Source organism: Bos indicus, chromosome 29 (genome assembly GCF_029378745.1).
Source record: "Bos indicus isolate NIAB-ARS_2022 breed Sahiwal x Tharparkar chromosome 29, NIAB-ARS_B.indTharparkar_mat_pri_1.0, whole genome shotgun sequence".
NCBI classification, from domain to species: domain Eukaryota; kingdom Metazoa; phylum Chordata; class Mammalia; order Artiodactyla; family Bovidae; genus Bos; species Bos indicus.
This window is the reverse complement of record NC_091788.1, coordinates 32,725,865-32,753,049: the sequence shown is the minus strand read 5'-3', so window position 1 is coordinate 32,753,049 and position 27,185 is coordinate 32,725,865. Positions and strand designations below refer to the sequence as shown.

At 48.0% G+C, this 27,185-nt stretch overlaps 1 long non-coding RNA gene across 1 annotated transcript; it reads left to right on the top strand.

Annotated features, from left to right (window-relative positions):
- The first annotated feature begins 282 nt into the window (after nucleotides 1–282).
- LOC139180591 (uncharacterized) lies at nucleotides 283–27,014 on the top strand. The gene is made up of 8 exons (XR_011564820.1): nucleotides 283–380; nucleotides 790–1,387; nucleotides 3,054–3,201; nucleotides 4,762–4,947; nucleotides 6,407–6,585; nucleotides 11,604–17,746; nucleotides 23,751–23,835; nucleotides 24,781–27,014. It is a non-coding gene; the product is annotated as an uncharacterized lncRNA (long non-coding RNA).
- The last annotated feature ends 171 nt before the right edge of the window (nucleotides 27,015–27,185 follow it).

Below are 27,185 nucleotides of genomic sequence, written 5' to 3'. Positions count from 1 at the left end.
CGACGCGGTGGGGGGTGGGAGGGCGCGGCAGGGCGGGGGTTCCCTGCGACGTGTTGGGGACACCATCAGTTCTGAATGAATCGGATGGGGAAGGAGGAGCGAGACCCGGGGCGGGGGGCGGCTGGCTGCTCTGCGCTCCTTTCCCCGCCGGCCCCTCTCCCTCCGTCCCCCCACCCCCGCCCCCCAGACTCCGGCCACCTCCCTGCCACCCCCACTGGTGGTACGGGGGCGGGGGGGCGGGATTGTGCTTCTGGTCGTGCAGGTGCCCAGGGCCGAGATCCGTGCGCGCGCGCAGGTGCGTGTGTGGGAGCGTGTGCACGCGTGAGAGCGCGCGTGTTTAGTGGGTGCGGTGCAGCAGACCGCAAGAAGGAAGAAACTAGGTGAGCAGAAATCTTGGTTCAGCTTTGGAGGGGCTGCTCTTTCTCTCCCCGGTGTGTTGAGGGGGCAGCTGGCAAAATTTAGTCGCACTTCTTAGATGGGAATCTAGCAGGCGGGAGGCTTTCCTTGGGATGTTGGAGGGGCCAGAGTCCTTGGCGCAGCATCCACAGCCCGGAGACCTTGCTCTGGTGGGTGGAGTGAGGGTCCGGGTGTCCCCGTGACTCCACTGGAGATGGAGCGGGTCTAGAAACAGCAAACAGCCTGCTCATCCCTGGCAGTTCTCTCGCCCTGGCTGGAGGCAGGTGGCCTGTGGCCTGGTAGGAGTAGCAGGAAGTACAAAGTAACCTTTCTTTGGAGCAGATAAGATGAAGAGCCATCACTTGACCGCCTCCCCCCTTCCGTGCCTTTTAGGTTTCTCCTCACCTTGGGCAAAGATGGGTCCCTGCCTTCTGTCTGTAACTTCTGTGAGTTGTTGGGAAGCCCCCTGGGAACCTCAGACCCCCTGGAAAGGGAGGGCTGCTGTCTGGGCAGGGGTGGCAGGCTTCTCTCAGGACTGGTCCATGGAGGTGGTGTGGGGAAGGGGGGGGGCCTCCCTGGCCCATCTCTGCCATTGCCCAGCCTTTGGGGACTCACGCCCCTGCCCTAGATCCTGAGAGTGTCTCCCCACCGTGGGGACAGGTGCACCCGACCAGGTGCATGAGACCAGCGTCTATCAGGGCAGGGACTCTGTCCTGTACTTTGCTGTGACCGGCACCTCTGACAGCTCTTCCATGAATATTTATCAAGTGAATACTGGCAAAAACAAGAAACCTGGTTTATTAATTACAAGGAGGTGACAAATGCTTGGGGCTGGATGCACCAAACCTGTCCCCTCTTGTAAGCATAGCAACACGGCAGCGGCTGGACAGTTTAGTCTCACGATAGCAACCTGATGGGGGCTCCTCTTGCCTTGGATCAGTGTGCACACCGCCCAGGCACCCTCCCCAGGAACAGAGCTCAGAGCAGCCAGGTAGGTTTCCTGGACCTCCCTCTCCTCTCTCCACACAGGGTCGTTATTGAGTGAGGCTGCAGTGATTCTGACTAACCAGGAAATCTCATCCCTTAGGGGATGTAACCTGTCTTCCTGCTCATCCATCACAGGTTGATCTTATGGTTTATTGCTCTGAGAAGAACATTCTTCAGTCCTTCATTTTCTAGTTCTCCAAGAGGTCTTGATGGTGCACTTCTGTGGACCACATGACACACATTTTAAGCATGTCCTGAGCCCAGGAGATGCTCTGTCCTGGGTTCAGCATAAAGACCATGGAATTTCTTCTGCTCTGATGGTGGAAGCCTGGCTGATTGTGAAGCAGAATGTAGGGTAATAACATTTTATTTTGAAAATGTTCTCACAGTGATAGACCTTGGGCCAGGAGGCAGAGAACCTGGGTCCAGTTCTCAGCCTAGACCTGAAAAAAAGAGAAATAGGATTCTATTCCTGACTGCTTGTTACGGATTGAGGTGAACCTTGACTTTTTCATGCTCAAATCCTTCAAAGAGCACAGGTGACATTTGAGCATGGGGGACACAATTGAAGAACTACTCAGGGGGCTTGGAAGGTATAAGTGCATCCTTCATTGTCTGAAATTGATGAGGCCAGTGTTCAAAAGCAATGGAAAATTCTCGTGTGTCATCATGGTAATTAGTGCACAGAACCACTGCCTCTGTGCACCCTTCCTTGCTTCTTACCTACTTCCATCGAGCAATAGATGAATTCACAATTAAAGTTTTCTCTTCAGAGTATGACACACAGGAAATTATTTTTTCTCCTATTTATAGAAATTCCATTTGCATTTATGAGGCTGGTAATGTCTCATAAATATTTCCAGCCAGATAAAATATTAATTAAAAGAGTTTGTTGAGTTATACTCTGAAGTCCTAACTAAGACTCTTCTAAGACAAATATTTTAAGTATTTTTCTCTCAAGTCAGGAGAATTCTTCTTACATTAGTTGTGCATCCAGCCCATCCACAAATAGCAGATATGTATCAGTCAATGATACGTCTCCTTCTCATGGTTTCTTTATGTTAAAACCACCACTCCCCATATATACATTATATGTGTGTGTGTGTGTGTGTGTGCGTGCATGTGTACTTAGTCACTTCAGTCGTGTCCAACTCTTTGTGACCCTATGGAGCCCACCAGGCTCCTCTGTCCATTTTCTTTCTCCAGGCAAGAATAGTGGAGTGGGTTGCCATGCCCTCCTTCAGCAGATCTTCCCAACCCAGGGATCCAACCCAGGTCTCCCGCATTTCAGGCAAATTCTTTACTGACTGAGCCACGAGGGAAGCCAAGGAATACTGGAGTAGGTAGCCTATCCCTTCTCCAGGGGATCTTGCCAACCTAGGAATCGAACTGGGGTCTCCTGCATTGCAGGTGGATTCTTTACCAGCTTATATATAATGCTTATATATATATATGTATATATAATGCTTATATGTGTGTGTGTGTATATATATATATATATTCAATGAATGAATATTGACTGTATGTAAGTTAAGGTCCACTTCGTTTGGGACACTTTGATAAGCACTAAAAAATATAATGATGAGCTTTGATCTAAAATACCTAACAATCTAATTGGGAGTGTCAGCCTATGTGCAGACAAATTAACAACTTGGGATTTTAATTCCCAGGTGCTAATTGATGGAATGGTGTGTAGAATTGATCGTAACTCTACCAGAGCCAGGGGATGGAAGGCTCTCTGACTGCAGTGAGAAGTGGAGCATGAAGACTAGAACTGGAATATGAGGAGGGGGCTTGAATGAAAAGAACCTCGGGGAGGTAAGTGCTCAGGGACCCGCAGCGAGGGAGCGATTGCTACTGGGATGAAGGGCAGGTGAAGTGTGGGAAGTGATGACGGGGCTGTAATCGACCGAGTGACTACTATGTGCTAAGCTCTTCTGCTTCACAGAAGACAGTGCTTTTAAGCTTCTTAATAACCTCCTGAGGGGGGTAGTGTTATCATCATTCTCAGATGATAACAGGATACTTCTCTTGTTTGAGCCTCCTTTTCTCATCTGAGAATGATGAGAAAAGGAGGCTCAAACAAGAGAAGTATCCTCTCATTGGCACAGAATTTTTTTTTTAAAAAAAGCAATATATTTTGTAAAGCCTTTATTGAGTTTGTTACAATATTGCTTTTGTTTTGTGTTCTGGTTTGTTGGCCCTGAGGCATGTGGGATATTATCTACCCCACCAGGAATTGAACCTGCACCCCATGCATTGGAAGGCGAAGTCTTAACCACTGGACCACCAGGGAAGTCCCTCATTGGCACAGTTTTTAACAGTGAATTTCAGAACCCAGTTTTGTCAGGTTACACAGTCATATTCCTAACTGCTAGGTGCTGAATTGTGTGTCTCTGCCCCAAATTCAGATGATGAAACCTTAAGCCCCAGTCCTGCAGACTGACTGTCTTTAGAAACAGGACGTTTGAAGAGGTGATTAAGTTAAAATGCGTCTGTTGTAATAGGCCCCAATCCAGTGGGGCCTGGATCTTTATAAAGAGAGGAAATTGACACACAGGGAGACACACAAGCATAGTCAAGGCTATATGAAGACTCAGGGAGAAGACAGCTATCAGCAAGCCAGGGAGAGAGGCCTCAGGAGAAACTGAACCTGCCCACACCTTGATCCTAGATTTCCAGCCTTCAGAACTGTGGGAAATTTCTTTTGTTGAAGCCCCCAGATCTGGGGCATTTTGTTAGAGGGACCCTAGCACACTAATGCAGTAACATGATGGATGGAACGCTGCTTCTCACAAGGATGTTGCATGCCAAGCTATGGAATTTGAACTTTACTCCACAGATGGGAAGTATCTGTTGAAGACTTCTGAGTCACAGAGAATTATGAAAGCCATTTCTGTGAAGATTTTCCTGGAGGTGGTTTGCATATTATTCACTCATTTCAGTGAGCACCTATTTGGTGACCCCCACCATGGCAGAGACCGCATTTGCCAGGGTCACCTCTGAGCACCACTGGTTCCCAAGCTTGCACAGCTTCTGGCACATAGACAGTAAGAAACTAATAGTTGTCAAATGAAAGAAGGTTAGATTCTAAGAACAGGAAAAAAAAAAAAAAAAAAACCACAGCAAGATAAATGCAGAACTTGCCTTCAAATGGCTTCCAGTCTGGTGAGGAGAGCGGTATATAACTAGTTTCACAGTGTAATCAGTTTAGGTGGAGCAGAGATGAGACAGCATCATTCAATACAACTTTTGCAATGCAACTGATGTTGTGCATGTGTTCTGTTGTCTCTGGCCCATGTTGAATGTGTAAGATGTGGTTGCTGCAGATAAAAAACTGAATTTTTAATCTTATTCCATTTTCATTGAAATAAGCAGGATGGTTGGCGGCTACCATGTTGCACAGTCTAGGATAAGGGGCTGGAAGCACGTTTGTAGGCTCCACCCAGATGCTGCCCTGTGGTGACAAGGGCAGTGGGTGATGGGACCTGAGGAGGCACAGTGTCCTGAGGATGCACAGTGTGGTGCAAGTCCAGCCGCATCAGCACCACTCCCAGGACCCAGGTAAGAAACACAGAATCCCAGGCTCCACCTTAGTCTTGCTCTAAGAGAAGTTTCACTTTAACAAGATCCCCTGAGTGACTCCAGTATTTTTGCCTAGAGAATCCCATGGACAGAGGAGCCTGGCAGGCTACAGTTCATGGGGTCGCAAAGAGTTGGACATGACTGAAGTGACTTAGCACGCAACCATACACACACACAGAGACACACACACACCCCGAGTGACTCTCATGCACACTAGAGTTTGAGAGAGAGAGAGAGAAAGCTCTAGGTAGAAGATGCAGCCGAGAAAGATTCAGCAGACGTCAGTGCCTATCAGGGGACCAGGGGGCAGAGCTGGGCTTGGAGCTGAGCCGGGCTAAGCTTCCTAGACTCTCTGGGGACCTTCAGACCTGCCTCTTCCTGAGTACACGGTACCCCTTCTACTCCCCTCCCTAAGGCTCTGATCACGTCTGCTGGGGCTTCCGTTTCCTGGCTTTCCTCTCCACCTGCAATCTACAAGTTCCTTGTATAGGTGGGACGACCTTGCTTTTTCAAGTCCTTGAAATTCCCAGTGCCTGGCATCTCTCATTCAGCAAACGCTGACTGAATGCAGGTGTGTCTGCTGATGGTAATACTAAAGGCAGGAGGAGCAGGGTGCTTGGAAAGCATAGATGCAGAGCTCGATTTCAGACCAAAGGCTGGGTGAGTTGCCCACTTGGAATTGTTGAGAAGAGGAGGGAGTGAGTGTCTGGGGTTGAGGGAGTTGGGAACAGAGGCGTGGATTTTGATATGCCATCTATGGAGAGGAGCAGGGACTCTGAGGCCAGTTTAGACACCTGAAGGAGGACAGAGAGGCAAAGAAGTCAGACCTGGGACCATGCTCATGCCTAGGGGTTGGGGAGGATGACTGGGTAGGGTTAATTTTAAATTCCCACTGGATCCGCTTCTGTGACTTTAACCCTTTTTCGTTATTATAATGCCCTGCCTCAGGGAGATAACCTGAGCCACCCACCTGTGAAGGACTGTAAGGAAGGGAAACTAACACATTCCCCTGCCATGCTGGGGGACAGCTGCAAAAATCAAATAGTCTTTTTGCTTTGTTTCTTCACCTCCCCCCACTCTTATCCATAAAAGAACCTGGCAACCAGGCCCTGACACGATGGTTATTTTGAGGTGCTAGCCTGCCATCTTCTTAGTCAGGTGATTCCTAAATAAAGTCCCTCCCTGACCCTAACACCTCGTCTCAGATTCATTGACTTATCTTGTGGCGAGCCGAGAGAGCCTGGACTCAGTAACAGGAGGAGGTAGAGGTGGGTCCAGAACTGGATGGAGAGTTCTGATCAGAATGACCGGTGTGGCGGCCCCACCCTGAAAGGATGAGGGTGTCAAGAAATCAGAGTGGGTGCTGTACCATATTCCATCTTTAATAAAGTATTTATCTAATGGTACTCATGAAAAGTGCTTGTGCTCAACACTGCAGGGGGATAAGAAACATGTGCCCACAGCTCCCTGCTTATGCAGAGCCGGAGAAATCAAGGACAGTGGAGCCGAGGGGAAAAGCCACTGCTCTGCCTACCAGACACACTAGCGACTCTGCAGGTCCTGCTGTGTGCCTCCTGCTCCTGCCTGATCACCACACCTGTGGCCCTGCTTCCCCAGGTAAGCACTCACCTGTTGGATAAGAATCCCAGAACACCTTTCATGGATGTTCATGGAATTCCAGTTGTAGCACAACTGTAGCTTCAGCTTTTCCAACACCAGCTTCCCGTTCCTGAATTTCCTACTCCTGAATCCAGGCCTAGGTGCCCCAGGTCAACATTTACCACAATTGGCTACACAGTCGATTTTATTGGACCAGCACCTGTGCGCCTAGGAGCCAGGGCACTCAACCGCCAGAGGAGTCTGGGTTTTGTACCCAGCATCCAGCTTTCAATTATTGCAACACTAGGAGTGAATGATTTATTTTTCTCCTGCTCCACAAAGAGGGATATTATTTGAAGATAAAAGAGAACAAACAACTTTACTTCTTTCTTAACTTTATTGATCAAATCTCACTTTATTCTGTTTGGGGGAAAACCCAGTAGAATTACTGACCAGCAAGCCCTGGACCGGCAATGGCAAATTCCACAAGGGGCCAATAGCACCATCTAGTGGTTGAAAAGGATTTCTCGGTAGATAGCATACATTATTGCCTCATTGATCGCAACCTTCGGTTTTGGTTTTATTAAACTTGCAGATGTCTTTATTCAAAGCATCACATTGTTCTAACTAGTTTGATATGAAAAAGTCAGATCTCCTCCTCCCCCTTCTCCCAGAAGCTACCATCTTTCCTCTTTTTTGGTTATCTTTTCCCCGTGGTTTTACCCCTGTGTAAGTGCTGCCTGCGTGCTCAGTTGCTAAGTCATGTCTGACTCCTTGGGACCCCATGAACTGTAGCCCACCAGGCTTTTCTGTCCATGGGGTTTTCCAGGCAAGAATACTGGAGTGGGCTGCCGTTTCCTTTTCCAGGGGATCTTCCCAATCCAGGGATGGAACCCAAATCTCCCGTTTGGCAGGCGGATTCTTGACCACTGAGCCACTTGGAAAACCTAAGTGCTTCATCTGTAGTAATACTTAGATGCTTTGCTCTGAGAGACTACCACTGGAGATAGAACTTTTGAATAGCTCTCTCCTCCCCATCCCTACCACCTGTGCACACTCTTCCCATCTTCCATGCTCCCAATAGGTATTTTTTCAATAAATATTCAGGTTCAATGTTATCATGACTATACAATTCTACTCATAGCTGATCCATGCAGTAAATCAGATTACTTTTTATTTTCTGCACAACCTTTTGTTGGCATCACTAATTTTCTTGGTTTTCTTTGCTCTCATCATCAATATCAAGAAAATGTCTTCACCTACAACTTCAGTCTCTTCTCAAAATGTCCAGTAATGTGAAGTGAAGTGAAAGTCAGTCATGTCTGATTCTTTGGGACCTGGGGGACTGTAGCACACCAGGCTCCTCTGTCCATGGAATTCTCCAGGCAAGAATACTGGAGTGCGTTGCCATTTCCTCTTCCAAGGGATCTTCTCAACCCAGAGATCTAACCCAAGTCTCCTGCATTGCAGGCAGATTTTTTACCATCTGAGTCACTCTGTCTCTTGGAGAGATCTCGCCAGGAGCCGTCCACTCCCTTTGGTCTGGATGGGTTACTTACTCTCTGCTGGAGCACAGTTGGCCCCTGGCATCTCTTTTCCCTCAACCCCTCACCCTCCCACTGCCCCCACCCCCGACTGCATCCCCTGTTTCCTGTGTCTCCTGCATTTTTCTTTCTTGGTTCATGCTTCCACTTTGGAGGGACACATTCTGCAGCTGTTTCTTGGGAAGGAGAGCATTCAAAGTGAATTTTTTGAGACTTTGCTTATGTGAAAATGACTCTGTTCTACTTGATTGACAGCTTGGCTACATATAGGACTCTAGATTGGAGATCGTTTTCCTTCAGAACATTTCACAGATGTCTTGGTTTTCTTTCACCTTTCCATCGTCTTGTTGAGGTGTCCACAGCAGGATTCACGCCTGGACCTTTCACCCGTCCTCTCTTTCCTTTCTGAAAACAAGCGAGACCCTCCCTTTGTCCGTGGTGTTCTGAAATTTCAGAGAAATGGGGCCTGGTTGGTGGAGAAATATTTATACCTGTTGTGCTAGACACGAAGCAGCTCTTTTCTTTTTTAAGTTTTTGGCTGTTCTTCCTGGCATGTGGGATCTTGGTTCGCTCAGAACGGATCAAACCAGCGCCCCCTGCTTTGAAAGCATAGGCTTAACCCCTGGGTCACCGGGGATGTCCCCGCGAGGCAGTTCTTTTCATCATCGCCTTGCATTCTGGGAAATGTTCTGGCCACATTTCTTTGACGGTTTCCTTCTTCCTGGTCCATTCCCTCACTCTGAAATTCCTCTCACTTAGAATTTGAAGCTCAGAAAGCCCTCATTTCTTTATCTTTTCTCTCCCAATTTCATCTTTCTGTGTTTTCGTCTATGCTCCTGTAGATTTCCTCAACATTTTCTTTCACACTTTCTTCTGAGATTTTTGGTTTTGCTTTCCTATTTTTTATTTCTGAGAACCCCCGTCTCTGATTCTAATTCTCACTATTTTGGCAGCGTCCTTTCATTTGCGGTTTCTTCTCCCTGTGTAGTCTCCGTTTCCTCCAAGATGCTTCGTCATGGCTATTTGTTTTATCTTCATGCCTATTTGTTTTTGCTCCTTAGACACCTGGTAACCTGGGCCCCGAGAATGGGGTCTGACAGCTCTCAAGCTCTCTGGAGGATGCTCTGTCTGGACCATTTCAGTGCAGGACCCTCTGTTAGTACTTTTTCCTTTTGGAGATATTCAGATTCCTCAGGACCAATTCTCTCAGTCTCTGGTTTGGAAGGTCAAGTCCTGAGAGCTGGTGTCTGGAATCAAGTTGGGGACTAGATCTGGGGGCTTTGATAGCTGGGTGTGTTTACTTAGCTTTGCTTTTCTCAGATGTTAAAGCCCATCCCAATTGGTGTCATGTCAAGCCCTCTCCACCCAGAGGCACTTTGCTTTATCCTAGAGAATAAACCTCCAGTCTTGTGCCAGGGAAGCTGGGAGAGACTTCTTGCCTGGGGCCAAGTCAGGGAGAGGATCCTTCTTAAGCAGACTCAATCGATCCTCCTCCTTCTAGCTGCCTGTTCACCCTTCACCTCCAGTGGTGGACTGCGCTACACTTTTTTGAATTCTGATGTTATAATTGTGCTGGTCCTGGTTTCTTCCTGTCCAAGCATAGAATGAGTCAGTTTTCTGGTTTTCAAAAATATTGCTGCTATTGTCTCCTCTCTGGTTCTTTTTACTTTTGATGGCTAACAACTGTTGAAGAACTGTTATTGGATTAGGATTTCAGATGAGAGTACAAGCAGAAGCATTTCTTTAAATCACTCTCTTTAACTCAAGTCATTCATTCATTTTTAATCATCCATCCTGCAGACATTGGTTGACCCCTTGCTCTGCAGCAGATACTGTGCCAGGTTCTGAATGTGCAGGAATGAATAAGATCATAGCCCCTGCCCAGAGCGATGTCTCCCCTTGTGGTAGCAGATACATAAATAGTGATGCAAGTTTATAGAGAAAGGATACACAGCTAATGGTGATGCTCAGGTGTCTCCATGGGTGTAAAGTCGGCTGTCTTCCAAGAGACCCCAGAAAGTGACATCACTTACTAAGTGGTCCCCAACCTTTTGGGCACCAGAGACTGCTTTTATGGAAGATAATTTTTCCACAGACTGGAGAGGGAGGATGGTTTGGGGATGATTTAAGTGGGTTATATTTATTATGCACTTCATTTCTATTCATATTGCACCAGCTCCACCTCAGATAATCAGGCATTCGATCCCGGAGGTTGGAGAGCCTGACTGAGAGCATTTGCCAAGACCCCCACTGCAAGTTCAGTCACCTGATTTTTGAGCACAACCATCTCCCCAAGAACACTGGTTCAGGTCTGACTTCCTAATGTCAACTAACGCATTAATTTGCTGTGACCACTCTGTGCTGGGAGGTGGAATTCACATCAAGTCAACACATCTCTCCCTACACACGGGAAGCCAGAAGGGAGGCCAGCTCGTGATGGGAACCTTGCTAGGTGAGCCTGGAATCCAGCAAAGGGCATGAATTGTAGATCAACTAGGTGATTATTGGTCTTGGCTGTTGAACAAGAAGCAGGTCATGGTCAATGGACTGGAATGTGGGAGTCTATTGAATGAGCTTGCCCTTCCCTAGAAGGTGCATGTGTGACAGTGCACCTGGGGATGTTCTTTCATTCACATCCATCGGCTCGCTCTTTGCATGAAGATTTTTCTCGAGGAGTTCAAATTCTCCCTGTACTCCTCCTCTCTCTGGCCGCAGCTGCTCAAACCCTCCCCAGACACCCTGGCCACATGAGATTGTACTGAGCCAGGGAACCTCGTCCTTTGCTAGATGACAGGCTCTGAATGAGATGTCCCGAACCTCTCTGATGATGGTCACACCTTCTGTGGGATTGAAGAATCATGTAAGGTGGCTGTTGAGCTGTCACAGAAAAAGACTGCTCTGCCTCCTTTTCTAGTGACCTCAGAAAACACCCACTGGGCACTTGTTCCCAGAAAATTCACCTCACCTTATCCACAGAGAACCTGGCCGTCATTTCGCTCCAGTGACTTTTTGTAAAAGAAGAAACCAAGCCCTGAAGCTGTTGGAGAGTGGTGGGTGGGACCTTTCTCCTCCACTGAGGATTTGCAAGTGAGGACTGGAGGGCACCTGGGGAGGGCACTCATGGCTTCTGGTGAGAGAGCCGGGGAGGAGGGGCAAGGTCAGGACGGGGTTGGGGAGGGGAGGTTTGCATAGATAGTGGTGGTGATGAGAATAGACCGCATCACCTCTATTCCAGGGCAGCTGCCGTATCGAGGACATGATTCTTAACCGGACACAGAGACGCGAGGCCAGGAACATCACTTGCCTTCTTCTGTAGCTTCTTGCCCTTGTTTAAATGATCACACAAGGCCATGTTCACAAAAGTGCTTTGCAAAGGATCAGATTGAAAACAGGAGGCTACTGTGATGGTTGTTTTACAGGTAATGTGGAGATGCTTTTAAAGAGCAGAATTCATTGGGATTCTCTCTCTCTTTTTTTTTTCATTTTATTAAGAAAGGGCAGAAATGGTATGGACCTAACAGAAGCAGAAGATATTAAGAAGAGGTGGCAGGAATACACAGAAAAACTATACAAAAAGATCTTCATGACCCAGATCATCATGATGATGTGATCACTCACCTAGAGCCAGACATCCTGGAATGTGAAGTCAAGTAGGCCTTAGGAAGCATCACTATGAACAAAGCTAGTGGAGGTGATGGAATTCCAGTTGAGCTATTTCAAATCCTAAAAGATGATGCTGTGAAAGTGCTGCACTCAATATGCCTGCAAATTTGGAAAACTCCACAGTGGCCACAGGACTGGAAAAGGTCAGTTTTCATTCCAATCCCAAAGAAAGGCAATGCCAAAGAATGCTCAAACTACCGCACAATTGCACTCATCTCACACACTAGTCAAGTAATGCTCAAAATTCTCCAAGCCAGGCCTCAATAGTACGTGAACTGTGAATTTCCAGATGTTCAAGCTGCTTTTAGAAAAGGCAGAGGAACCAGAGATCAAATTGCCATCATCTGTTGGATCATCAAAAAAGCAAGAGTTCCAGAAGCACAACTACTTCTGCTTTACTGACTGTGCCAAAGCCTTTGACTGTGTGGATCACAACAAATTGTGGAAAATTCTTAGAGATATGGGAACACCAGACCACCTGACCTGCCTCCTGAGAAATCTGTAAGCAGATCAAGAAGCAACAGTTAGAACTGGACATGGAAAAACAGACTGGTTCAAATCAGGAAAGGAGTACATCAAGGCTGTATATTGTCACCCTGCTTATTTAACTTATATGCAGAGTACATCATGAGAAACGCTGGGCTAGAAGAAGCACAAGCTGGAATCAAGATTCCCAGGAGAAATATCAATAACCTCAAATATGCAGACGATACCACCCTTATGGCAGAAAGTGAAGAGGAACTAAAGAGCCTCTTGATGAAAGTGAAAGAGGAGAGTGAAAAAGTTGGCTTAAAACTCAACATTCAGGAAACAAAGATCATGGCATCTGGTCCCATCATTTCATGGCAAATAGATGGGGAAATGATGGAAACAGTGACAGACTTTATTTTGGGGGGCTCAAAAATCACTGCAGATGGTGACTGCAGCCATGAAATTAAAGACACTTGCTCCTTGAAAGAAAAGTTATGACCAATTTAGACAGCTTACTGAAAAGCAGAGACATTGCTTTGCCAACAAAGGTTCGTCTAGTCAAAGCTATGGTTTTTCCAGTAGTCATGTATGGATGTGAGAGTTGGACCATAAAGAAAGCTGAGTGTCAAAGAACTGATGCTTTTGAACTGTGATGTTGGAGAAGACTCTTGAGAGTCTCTCAGGCTGCAAGGAGATCTAACCAGTCAATCCTAAAGGAAATCAGTCCTGAATATTCATTGGAAGAACTGATGCTGAAGCTGAAATTCCAATACTTTGGCCACCTGATGCAAAGAACTGACTCATTGGAAAAGACCCTGATGCTGGGAAAACTTGAAGGTGGGAGGAGGAAGGGACGACAGACGATGAGATGGTTGGATGGCATCACCAAATCAATGGATATGAGTTTGAGTAAGCTCTGGGAGTTGGTGATGGAAAGGGAAGCCTGGCGTACTGCAGTCCATGTGTTTGCAAAGCGTTGGACACGACTGAGTGACTGAACTGAACTGAACTAACCATGCATCAGCATTCATGTTACACAATTGTTCCCAAGCCTAGGTCAGGCCCTATCTGTGCTCTCTGTTCACTGATGAGTACCCCAGCCACCCAGCACCTCCATTCCCACAGCCCTGAAGCCCCCCCAACCCCAGACCACCAGGGACAATGGTCTCTATTCACACTTCACAGTGTAGGGACCATGGCGTGACCTCTTCTGTGCATTCATTGGTGCAGGACTTAGAACTAAACCAGGATTCCTAGTTTCTCCTTCTATTTGATTTTAGTATTATGCATAATGATGAAATAGTAAGTGGTGTTTATACAGCACTTAGCAATAACAAGGCACTTCCACTTATAAGGTGAGTGCAATTTGTCTCTTTTTCAGATGAGGAAGCTGAGACTCCGCAAGGTTATGTAATCACCCCAATGTGACAGCCAACCTCAAACTCAGATTTTCTGATTCCAAGTTCAGTGTTTTTCCTACAACCTGAGCTCTCTGAGGCTACACCCCGAACTTGAGGCTCTTATTCTAAGGCCCGTTTCGTCCTCCTGAATACAATCCTCATGACCTGGCACCCAAAGTTGCTGTGGGGCTGAGAGACAGCAGGGACCTAGGCTGGAAGGCCAGTGCCACCTGCTTTTTGGAATCCATATTTTTGAAGGCTTCTCTGGCTGGCCAGTGGTTAGGACTCTGCGCTTTCACTGCCGAGGGCCTGGGTTCAATCCCTGGTGTGTGCATACTAAGTTGCTCAGTCATGTCCGACTCTTTGCGACCCCATGGACTGTAGCCTGCCAGGCTCTTCTGTCTGTGGGATTCTCCAGGCAAGAATACAGGAGTGGGTTGCCATTTTCTACCCCAGGGTCAATCCCTGGTGGGGGAATTAAAATCCCACAGGCTGCATGGCACAGTCAAAACAGAAAAACAGTGTTGGTGAGTGGAATCCAGGTTCTTTACATGCTGGGAGAGTTTGGGCTTCATGGTCTGTCCTGTAGGTACGACAGGTTCTGACAACCATGGACATGCGTCGTGGGTGGATCTTTGAGCAATGAGGTGCAGGGCTGGTCACCCATGGTATGAAATGATTGTCACGTCCGCCACTTTGGCCACAAAGCCATCAACTTCAAGGTCGCTGGACTGGCACCTGTGCTGCATCACTGCAGAAGTCGGCAGTTTCCAGAGCCAGGGTTTGCGTGCCTGAGGCAAGAAGCTGACCCCCATAAATGTGCGAGCCTGGGAGAAAGTGCATGCCAAGTCCTGGCTTGAGGGGCATCTGCTCCCTGGGCAGCCCTCCCCGCCTCCCCTGGGCATTCAACAAACACAGGGGTGACTGGCTGGGATCGTGTGAACTCATTTGTCTTGACTTCTGATTTTATGGCCACACGTGTGAGCAACTGAGAATCTGGAACAAAATGCCCAGGACACTGGACTGAAATCCTAGGAAACCTCAGGCCAGTGTTGCTGCCACGTCGAATGAGGGGGTGCTTTGGGCCCTTCCCTCTGGGCTTCCAACAGATCTTGGAAGGACCCCTGGTCTTATGCCCACCCACAAGCCCCCAACTCACCTTTGTTCTCCAGCCTCCAAGCTACTTCTCCTTCATCCACTCCCCACCTTCCAAGACCACCTGGTATAATCCTACCCCACTCCCGCCAATAGCATCCTGCTAAGCACCACCAGCTCTTGGAGGCTCCCTCAGCTAAAAGTAAAACTCTTCTTCCATTTATTCATGATGCTTCCCACGCATTTATGCCTTATTGTGCCCATGATGTCTTTTCCTCTATAAAGCCTTAAACTCTTGAGGGCAGGCACCATGATTTATTCATGTTGTAATTCGCCAAGTGCCTGGTGCTGTGGCTTCTACAGAAAGGCCCTCAACAAGCCTTTAGTGAATGAAACAGAACTGTCAAAATTCTCCCTTTGTTCCACCCTATTTTTTTTTTTAATGTCCCTTGACCTGGAATTTTTCACAGGGCAGTGGGGGTGCTACCCTCTTCAAAAGGCAGTCAGTGTTTCGGAGGAAAGCTTTTCATCTCTTGCACACGGGCTTCTCAAAACCATTCCTTGGGAAGCCCGTGTGACGGTGCTCTTGCTTTTTTGTCACCTCAGTGGGATAACCTACTTCTCTTCTGGGGCAGACATGTTCACATTGTACCATCTCTTTCACCAGACACTGGTTCTCTTAAAAAAAAAAAAAAAAACCGAGGCACAAAGATGAAAGAACATCTTCCAGCAGAAGTCCCTCTGTCCTGCCCACTCAGGAGCTGGAGGCTGGTCTGAGGGACGATGTGTTTGCTTGTTGTGGAATGGCCTTTCCTGCCCTTCCTGAATCAGAGGACGCCAGCCACATCTGTAGAAGGCAGTAGCCTGGGACACAGGGAATCCCCTCCCCATTATGTGCAGGGAGACAGCTTGCAGGTTTATTGCTGCTGTTGTTTAGTCGCTCAGCCGTGTCTGACTCTTTGAGACCCCACGGACTACAGCCTGCAAGTCTCCTCTGTCCGTGGGATTCTCCAGGCAAGAATACTGGAGTGGGTTGCCATTTCCTCCTCCAGGGGATCTTCCCAACTCAGGGATCAAACCTGGGTCTCCTACATTGAAGGCAGATTCTTTTACCCACTGAGCCACATGGGAAGCCCCTCCAAAGACCTACTGTTTATATAAGTTGCTCCCCTTGGAATATTAGTCATGAATGGAATAATACCTTTGCAATGCTCCAAATTTCTTTAAAGAAAAGGAAAAGAAAAGCCTTCCATGAGCTCTGGTCCCCCAGCTCAGGTGTGGAGGTTGGGGCTCCAGGCTGTGTTTGAGGAGTTAATTCCTGTGAGCACCAGCAAAGTGGGACCTGGGTAAAGCCAGGGAGAAAGGCCCTCTGCTCACTGTCCCAGGCTGCCAGGGCAAGGAGGACTGTGTCTGTGACCACGGAGGTGGGAGAAGCAGCAGATGGGGGAGCAGGAGCAGGACTTCCCCATGAAGGCAGGAGGAGAGACTGAGAAAACGATCCATGTTGGTTCTATGGAAGATGCAATATTCCATCTGATTCACCTTCCCTATTATGAGCAAGATGCCTGGAACTGGGAGAGTCAGCAGCCCTGCCCTCCAGGTTGCCTAGCAACACCCTCTTTCTAATTCCCAGCTGGTCCCCAGGGGCTGGTCTGTATGGGGGGCAAGGGGAGAGGGGGAATGGAGGTAAAATAGCTACCTGTTCTCCAAAATAATGAGACGCTCTGGCTCCATCCTGCAAGGGACCTGACTTGCAAATGAATGAGGCACTTAAGGAACCCTTTGTTTTCCTCATTTTGAGTGGTTCTGCACTGACTGGAGAATTAGCGTTTAGCTTTGCAAGAGGTGTGTGTTCGTGTTTTCAGTTATCTGGAGGCTGATTGGGAGAATGAAAGGCATCTCTGTGACTCATGCTGACCCGGGACTCTGTGGCTCCTTGGCCTCCTGCTCTGAAATTGAAGATGAGAGCCCTGGTGCTGAATTGTGGAGGACAGAGGAATCGGACAGGACTGAGTGACTGAACAACAACAGTCTTGTGAGGTGTTGAGTGGAGACCAGAGGGTGAAGGGTGCCTGTATTGACCTCCCAATACTCCACGAGTGCAGAGTGATAGTTTACTAGGGGGACCGCTTTCTGATGCTCCAGTGGTGACCAGCAGTGGAGTGAGTGAAGGCCCACAAAGACCACCAGGGCAGGGGGAACACTGACCCCTGTGTCACACCCATAAGAGAGTATAAGACAAGATGTGTGAGCCAGAGTGAGATGACCCTCGAGGGTGGGATGGGAAAAAGGAAAGAAAGCAGACCCTGGGGTGTGCTGATTTCTGGAACAGTCACTCAATGCCAAGTGCGTGCCCAGTCTGTCACCTCCATGACCTCACTCTCTATTCTAGACTCCAGGGAGAGAAGCTAGGACCTTGTCCCCAGGTGAAAAGTTGGTCCTGTAGGGCTTCCTTCCCAGTCAGCTCTACTGTAAATCTTTGGCTACAGAGTTCTACACTGAACTGAAACTACGGTGGGTGATGATGGCCAAGGGACAGTCAGATCAGCCTGAGCTGTGACCACAGAGGAGTCATGGAGCAGAAGCTTTGAAGGGCTCCTCCCCGACCCGGCAGCATCTAGCCTTCGTGCGTGTGTTTGTCTGGGACACTCAGCCGCAGCACACTGGTTCCAGTACAGTTCCATAAACAGATCCCTCATAATTAGCCCTGGCGGCTCAACACCTCTGCTGTATCCTGCCCACTTACCCGCCACGCCTCCTCTTGTTGGATCCGGTTCTAAGTAAACTGTGTTCTTTGAGAGCCATTGCATACAGATGAGTTGGCAGCCGGTCTGAGCTGACCCACAGACTCATAAAAACCAACAGGGCCCTGGGCCCCTTCACCCGTGCCATCCAAACTCTTGGGACCAAAGGTGCAAGGACTCACTCACATCAAGGACCTGGCTGCTCTCTCGGGGACCAAGGAACTGAGCTTTTGTCTCTGCATTCATGCTGGCAATCCATGAGGTAAGCGGAGAAATGCCATATTGCCCCTTTGGGGAAAGAAGAAGTTAATTCTGGTGGAAATTTAGTCTTCATTTCCCCATTTCAAATCTAGACAGGACTGTTCTCTGTTCCCAGATTATAATGGTGTGATTTTAACTCCGTCACTTGATGCTGTGGGTCTTCTGTTTGCAAATGAATGATGAGCCATGAGCTCCGTCCTGGCCGCCCTTCGTGGTTCCACAGCCCTGAGTGTCATGCCTAGCTTCACTGCCTCCTCATGGTGGTGGAGACCTGCATGGACTTGTGTCCCTGACAGCGTCAGCCCCTGCAAGGGCAGACGTCTCTCTGCCTTTGCTGTCATTTTGGCAGAGGGTAAGGCGCTAGTCCTGGAGGAGGGCATGGCAACCCCCTCCAGTATTCTTGCCTGGAGAAGCCCAAGGACAGCAGAGCCTGGCAGGTTACAGTCCATAGGACTGCAAAGAGTCAGACACGACTGAAGTGCCTTAGCATGCATGCACACAAAGGTGCTAGCGAGGTCCACTGTGCAAGAGGCTGAAGCCTTGTTTGAGTGGAACACGTTAGTATTAATAAGACGCTTGGCTTACCTGCACCCAAATGCCTTTCCTTCATTTGATGAAATGTTGCTTGATTCCAAGTTAAGTCATCTGGGATCCTCCAGGTTTGTTCAGCGTCAGCCGTATGGGTGCTCTGACGGTGCACGACACCTGTTCCCTGTGCTCTGCTTTCTACGAGCCTGAGAACAAGCAGATCTGCAGTCCCCTTCTCCAAACAACCATGTTGTACAGATGCTGTGCATAGCGGCTCCAAAAATATTTGTCTTTAGCAATTGGTAAGGTTTAGGAAGAACGTGTTTGCTTTTTACTGTAGCTGGGCATGCAAATGGAGCCAGGCACGGTGACGGGAAGCGTGCTGTTTTTGACAAGGACTTAACTTAGTCCACTGCCTGATGCCCTTCGGTCATGGGCTTAGCTTGTCTTGCCTTACTCTGGCCTGTTTTTTGAAAATGTATTCTCACTAAGTTAGCTTCAGTTTTTCCAAACACGGTGGGGGGCTGGGGAAGGTGCTTTGTGAAGTAATGAACCATTAGGAAAAAAAATTTATTTTAATATGTAAGGCACGAAGATGCTTCCTGTCCCCTTCCCTATCCCTCAGTAAGGAGGACCTCAAGTCAGCTCAGGTGTGGGCTGAATCTGCAGGTCAGCACAGGGGGCGGATGACTTGTAAATGGTTCTCTGAGCTTTGATGCTGTTGGTGGCATTTTTTCTGTATGTGTTTTTTTTTTTTTAATACATAAGATGCTGTAATTGCCAAGAAATGCTCTGCAGAGCTGAGAGTCAGGATTTCTCATGCATGTCTTCTTTCCTTTTCCCAGCAATTCATTTTTTTCTGTGCCAGGTTACAAATCTACCCTGGACCTTTTCACAGCTCAGTGATTTCCCAAGGAATCAGCTTTGATCACATGCTTTGCCTCTTACTTGTCCCGTGGTTTCCATGGCGTGAATGCTTCTTAATTCTTCCTCTTTGAGTTCTCCCTGGGATTGCTTATAGGGCCTGAGTTTGACCCAAATCCTACTCCTCTTGGTTCTAAAATTCAAGATGCTCATCCTATTTTCTTCTCTTCATTATTGCCCTCTTCATTACTATTAGTCTTAGACATACGGGTATTTTTTCCTCATTTGCCTTTCAACAAGCTTAGAATGAGCACCCATTGTGTTCTGGGAGCTCTGCGAAGTCCTAGGTATTATTGAATAGCCCTTGTTCTCATGGCAGTTACTGTTCAGGGCTTGGGTACATGGAGATAGACTGTTAAACTTGAGTGGGGCAAGTGCCCAATGTAGTCATGATATAATCACTGCCTGTGTGGAAGGGTAGTCCTCAACTCCCTGGGTGGGCAGGATGGGACTGGTGGGGGCGAGAGGAAGGACATTCCTGAATACGAGGTAGTATTTACAAAAACACAGAGGCATGAGAAAATGTGACATCTTCAGGGGATGTGGGGCTACTGTGGCTGGAGTGGGTGGACGGGGAGGGGAGAAGAAAGACGAGGCTGCAGGGCGAGCGCCCGTGATGAGGGACCTTGTGTACGATACCCACGAGAGCAGCACAGTCTTGAAGGCAGTGGGAAGCCATGTGAGGTCATATTTACAACTTAGAAAAGCTGCTTTGTGTGCAAAGTGCCAGGTGAGTTGGGCTGGGATAAGACAATTTCTGGGAAACCAGTTGGGAAATTACTAAAAGGCAGAATGCACAAGATTTGGGGCACGCTGGCTTCGAGGATGAAGTATAGCCCTGAACATGGGAACCTGAGGGTTAGCTGGTCTCATTCTGGAAATTTCCCCAAAGTCCAAATGATGAGCAAACTTTGAGTAGAAAAAAGCATTTTCTGTATACTTACCCTCAAGCCACATGGCCTCTTGAACCCAGAGAAATAAGTTAACAGCCTTGGACCTCATGGGAGGTGGACACTGTGTAGGCTAGGGGGCTGGCCTTTCAGGGACCCCCACCTCAGAAGTGAAATCCCTGGTCATTTGTTTTCCTCCATCACCAAAATGAGCAACTGCCTGTCTGCCGAGAAAGCACGTCTTCAGCAAAGTGAGCCTGTGTTTCCTTCTCCTTGCCCCGAGTGCCCAGCCCTAGACAGGGCATTGCTCTAGGTCTCTGCTGAGTCCCGCTGTCAACCCTTAGGAGGCAGGGCAGAAAATGTGTCCCTCCCAACTGTGGAGCAAACAGATGAGACAATATTAGAAATAATAACAGAATCACTGAGCATTAGAGGCCTCTGTGAAGGTTCTAAAAAGATTACTCTATGCACCATTAATTGCTGCAAAGCATTCCCCACTCACACTGAGCAGATGCTGAGATGTCTTCCATGTGGGTTTTTCTATGCATGCATGTATACTAAGCCGCTTCAGTCATGTCCACCTCTGTGTGACCCTATGGACTGTGACCCGCCAGGCTCCTCTGTCCATGGGATTTCCCAGGCAAGAATACTGGAGTGGGTTGCCATGCCCTCCTCCAAGGGATCTTGCTGACCCAGGGATCAAATCCATGTCTCTTATGTCTCCTGCTTTGGGAGTCAGGTTTTTTAACCACTAGCACCACCTGGGAAGCCCTATTCCTATGAGTCAGTCTATTTTCAGGCCCATTTTGCAGGGAAGTATTGGCTTCCCTGGTAGTTCAGCTGGCAAAGAATCTGCCTGCAATGCAGGAGACCCCGGGTCGATTTCTGGGTCAGGAAGATCCCCTAGAGAAGGGATAGGCTACCTATTCCAGTATTCATGGGCTTCCCTGGTGGCTCAGATGGTAAAGAATCTGCCTGCAATGCGGGAGACCTGGATTCAATCCCTGGGTTGGGAAAATCCTCTGGAGAAGGGCATGGCAACCTACTCCAGTATTCTTGCTTGGGGGATCCCCATGGGCAGAGGTGCCTGGTGGGCCCCAGTCCATGGGGTCTCACAGAGCTGGACACAACTAAGTGACTAAGCACACAGCACAGCAAAATGATGGAGAGAAAGGGAGGGTAAGTGAAGTCAGAATTCCTGAGTTTCTTTCCAACGGGCTACAGGGAACAGAATGACACTGATAAGATGATTATCCCTTGCTGGGGTCAGTGGAGGCACTGACATCTCAGGCATGGTCACTCACTCTGGGCCCTCCTGGCCATGATGGGGAGAGGACAGCATCTGAGTCCGTGTGACCCCCATCCTATCACAGCATCTGAGATGCTCAGGGCTGGTCCCACAGGCAGTGAGTCCGTCTGACCCCAAGATCCACCAAACGTCCCTCCCCCTTCCACTCAACAGGCGGGTGACAGGCTGTGGACTACTGAGATCTCACAGCTCAAAATACCTGGAGGAAACAGCACACTGGACTTTAAGTGTGGACGCACTCATGTCAGAGTAGCCACCTTCAGGGGCCCCTAGGACTCCTTTTCCTGGAGATGAAGTAACTCCTGGGGTCCCCACAAGGACTCACAGTGTTTCAGCTTAGTTTCTGTGAGGCCTGAGAAGAAGACTGTGCCAGAATATACTTTGTGTTGCAAGTTCAAGCCCAGTTGAGTGAATTTCTTCGCATAGAAATGAAAGTTTGTTCAATAGTTAACTGAGGATAGTTGACTACGTTAATCAGTTGTAATGGCTCTATTTGCCACCATCACTTTCCTCCACATCAGCTCAGCCTTCTCAGAGGTGGAGGTGATGCTCAGCCTGATAAAGGCGTTAAGGAATAGCTCCAAGGGACCCTCCATCTACCTTCATCTCAAGGCCAATAAGGTCATTAAAATTATATAGGTTGAGAAGACAAAGTACCAGGCAGTGATGACTTAGTCTAAAGCCAAAAGTAAAGAGAAAGAACCAGGGACCTCCTGGGTGATCCAGTAGTTAAGGATCTACCTTCCAGTGCAGGTGATGTGGGTTTGATCCCTGGTTGGGGAACATGCCAAGGGACAACTAAGCCTGCGAGCCACAAGAGAGTCAGTACCAGGAAAAAAAAAAAAAATCTAAAAAAAGAGAGAAAAGGATCAGATCTTCCCAGTCTACTCTATCTCCTGGATTATGTATGATTCACGAGTAATTCTAGCTCTGCTCCAGACAGCAAAAGTGATTTGGCTTGATCAGGTATTAATAGTTCATAATCTTCATGAATAAACAGGGAGCATATGTGGGAACTGGAAAAAAAAAATGGAATAAAAGCTGCTGCTACTGCTGATAAATTGCTTCAGTCGTGTCCGACTCTGTGCGACCCCATAGACGGCAGCCAACCAGGCTCCCCCGTCCCTGGGATTCTCCAGGCAAGAACACTGGAGTGGGTTGCCATTTCCTTCTCCAGTGCATGAAAGTGAAAAGCGAAAGTGAAGTCGCTCAGTTATCTCCAACTCTTAGCGACCCCATGGACCCATCAGGCTCCGCCATCCATGGGATTTTCCAGGCAAGAGTACTGGAGTGGGTTGCCATTGCAAAAGCAAATACCTTCAAAAAAAAAAAAAGATGAAGGAAAAATTCATGGGAGACATGTAGGAGGTAGACCTAGAAAAGTTAACAAGGAACAAAACATAACCCAAGGTCATGGGGCTCAGAGAATTCTATTCCCTGCTGCATATGGAGGGTCCTAAGCCATCCTTGCTGGCTCTGTGATGAAAGATGTTCAGAGAATTCTCCCCATCATTGCCGATGCCTTGTCAGAATCCATGAGCAGACAATGGGAGGGAGGTCCTCATCCCTAAAAGTCCCTGGTTCTGTCTGAAGAACACAAAGAAGCCAAGAATAATGCAGACAATGGGCAAATTCAAGACCAACGAGCATCTAAAGATGATCCTATCAAGGAATAGTTCCTTCTCAAAAACTCTAAAAGGATTTTGGCTGTTATATAAAACCCAACCAGTGCCATCCCATTAAAAAAAAAATCATGGGAGCTAAATTTTTTTTCTTTTGGCAGATTTTAATTTTGTAGTGGTGTGTAGTTGATTTACAATGTTGTTCATTTTAGGTGTACAGCAAAGTAATTTACTTACACACATACACATTTTAAAGAGTCATCCTAAGGGTTCAAATGCTCCAGCTCACTCATGGTAGGAAAGAAGAAACTAAGGCCTAAAAGAGTCCAAGACTTTCTAGAACCCACAGGAAAAGCAGAAATCTGAATTTACCATGTAGGGCTTTAGATTGATGACTTCCTCCCTCAAGGTAACCTGTCATTTTTTTCCTAAATTGGTCTCCCTGTGTGTGGTCTGCTCTGGTGGCCGTGTGTCTGCCCAGGCTCTAAGCTGCAGTTACCCAGACTCCTAAACACTCACAGAGGCAGGTCACCCCTTAGGCTTTAATAGAACATTCGTTTTGAGTACTCTGAAATACAAACCAGAAATTTTCATATATTCAGAATTTTCCAATGTCCATCTGCGGCCCCTCTCTCTTTTCTAACTGCACAACCATCAGTGTTTCTTGGGTCAGGTTGGGAATTTCATCTATGGGGGGCAGGGCGGTATACCAATGTGCTACTGTATCCCTAGGGGCAGATTTAAATATGCAACACAACACCACTGAAAGCAACAGGCTAAACCATCTTTGCAGCTGGAACCAGCACCGCTCTCTCAGGTGACTACCCTCGGGGGAGACTCATGCTTTGCTGCCCTTGATTAAATTCTTGGGAGCTTTCTGGCTCTGTCCAGATCTGCCACGTGTCCTTGAGGGGCTTGACAGAGCTCGGAAAGTATGAAGAACTGTTGCTAGCTTCTCACAGGAAAAGAATTCTGTGCGGTGTGGCCTTTTGGAGTCCAAGTCACTGGTGAGATGCTGGGAGAGATAACAGTAATCCCAGTCTTGTGCTGGAAGGCATTCGACCAAGTCAGGGACCAGGGGATTCAGAGGCTGGCTGGGAAGGGTGGGACAGCTGATGAATCAAGCATGGAGTGGAGACAGTCAGAGATAAGTCACAGGAGTGGTCAGAGGATCACCTAGGAAGACCTCTGGGGAATTCCACCATGTGCCCGACTTTTCCAAAGTGTGAGCACCCTGTCCCTTCCTTGCAGAAATTTCAGGCTCCTGGGAGTTCAGACAGGAAAGAACAAGGGAAGCATGAGTGGGGGCACATTCTGTCTGAAGGGGCTGGGCTTTCCCCTCCCACCCAGTCTATTTCCTGGGCTGCCCCAGTGAGGTGGGGGTGAGGGGGTCAAGGAGAGAAGACTTATCCACTCTCCCAACTGCTCCATCCCTTTTGATGGAGTAGAGAGACATCTGATGTGAAGAGCTGACTCATAGAAAAGACCCTGATGCTGCAGGAGGAGAAGGGGGTGACAGAGGATGAGATGGTTGGATAGTATCAGCAACTCAATGGACCTGAGTCTGAGCAAAGTCTGGGAGATGGTGAAGGACAGGGAAGCCTGGTGTGGTGCAGTCCACAGGATTGCAAAGAGTCAGACATGACTGAGTGACTGAACAACAGCAAAAGAGGGTACCTCTGAGAGATTCTAACTCAGAGTGCTTACCTGCACCCATCTGAGCAACCCTTTGAGTCTAGGTTCTCACACTCCTTTGTCCTAGACCACTGGGAGTGAGAGCTGTGCGGACGCTCACCACTGTCAAGACAAGGACAAGATGAAGTCTCCTGGGGAAAGGGGCTGGCTGAGAAGTAGAAGTGTGTTGTAGGTTTGGATTTTATTTACCTTTTTATCGCACATGCCTTCCTCTGGCCTCTGAAGCTGTTTGTCGTTTTGGATTTTTACAGACAAAGATGCTTCTTTAAGGAACTTGTGAGTGGGAGTGTGGGGAGGGGAGGGAAAAGGGCCCAGGCCAGGCTTGTGCCCAGAGCGATGTGAGCAGAGAGATTCATCACTCGGCATGGAGTGGGCAAATTCCTTCCAAAGGATTTGAGTCTAGTGACAGTGAAGGGAAGCTGAGAAACAGGCTGTCATTTGAGAAGGTCGATGAGAGATGTGGGCTAAAATTGCTTTCTAACATGGAGAGGGCTGGTTTTCTCACACCTGCTGAAGGTTAGGTGACAGTAGATTCAAATCTCAGCCTGAGGATGTGGGTTAGGCATCAGGAAGAAGCTGGGTGTCCAGGTGCTGAGTGGTAGGGATGGGTTTCAGAAGGAAGTATTTCTTTACACAGACAGGAACTCACACCTGGCTCTCAGGGGAGGGGTTCGGGGGCAGAAGGCAGTCACGAGCCCCTCACTCTTGATCTCATGTTCTTGAACCAGGTAGGTGAGTCCTCCACAATCCCACTCTCTCTGGTGTTTTGAAGGTGCAGCTATCTGCTTCTAAGTTTAAGCCTGGACCAGGGAGGAACAGCCACTTCTGACCATCTCCCCTGGCTAAGTTTTTCTTCAAGCAGCCTGGGTCTACCCCATAAATGAGCCACCTCAAAGCTTCTTTCCTGTCCTAGAGCTCCCAGAGATGCTTTATCCCCTCACCAGCCCCTCACTGCCTTCTTACTGTTGCTGTTCAGTTGCTCAGTCGTGTCCTACTCTGCAACCTCATGCACTGCAGCAACCAGGCTCCCCATCCTTCACTACCTCCTGAAGTTAGTGTGCTCAAACTCATATCCATTGAGTCGGTGATGTCATCCAGCATCTCATCCTCTGTCGGCCCCTTCTCCTCCTGCCCTCAATCTTTCTCAGCATCAGGGTCTTTTCCAGTGAGGCTGCTCTTCGCATCATCTAGCTGTTACTCTTGTTCTATTCCAAAGGCTCTGGGGCACTTCTCCCCAGGGTGCCAGCCCTGCAGACCCCACCCTTGCCTGGACCGTCGTCCCCTTCCTCAGCTCTCTGGGGATGCTGTTCTGGGAAGCAGGCCTTTTTAATCCCCTTGTCCGCCTGCTTCACTCTGGACAGAGCTTGGGCAGGAGCTGACGGTGCAGTGGGTGCTGTCTTTGCCGGCTTAGCCCTGTGGATGAGGGGACTGCAGGGACACCAACAGCCAGACCACAGACAGGCTAATTTCCAAATGCAGACACTGTAAAGGCCATGCATATTTTGCTGGTGACTAGTGTCCAGATGCTGAACCATTTCCAGGCCCGGCTGTGTTGGGGGACGGAGAGAAGGCAAGCACACACAGAAAGATGCTAGTCTTGCCTCTGCGCTGTGGACGCTCCCCAGTCCCCCACCCTGGAGTTCATGAGGGTAACCCTGGGCAGTGGGGCTGTGGCGGGCGGGGTGGGGAGGGGCCCAGGCACATCTCCACGGGTCCTGTGTAACACCTGGTCCGATGGGCAATACCTTCACTGTTGCTCATATAGAACCTTCTAGAATCCCTGATGTACTACTAGCAAAGAGACTTCCTGATTTCTTTATGTTGCCTCTTCCTGCAAGTCACGTCTACATTGAAAAATTCTTCTGTTTCTTTGAAAAATTCTCCATTATTTTATTAAAATTTTTCATTGAAATATATACTTGATTTATAATGTTTTGTTAATTTCTGCAAAGTCTGTCAATTTCTGCAAAGTGATACAGTTACACACACATATATATGTGTGTGTGTGTGCTCAGTTACTCAGCTGTGTCTGACTATTTGGCACCTCATAGACTGTATCCCGCCAAGCTCCTTTGTCCATGGGATTTCCCAGGCAATATTACTGGAGTGAGTTGCCATTTCCTTCTTCAGGCAATCTTCCTGACAGAGGAGCCTGGCAGGCTACAGTCCATGGGGTCCCAAAGAGTCAGACACGACTTAGCAACTAAACAATAACAACATACATAAGAACATTTAAAAAGAAATATATATACATACATTTCTTTTTAAATATTCTTTTCCATTATAGTTTGTCATGGGATTTTGAATATAGTATACCATAGTATATTATACTATATATATATATAGTATTATAGTATAATACTATATATATATATATATATAAAACATATAGTATATATACTATATATAGTATGCTATACAGTAGGGCTTTGTTGTTTTTCCAGTCTATATACAATAGCTTACATCTGCTAA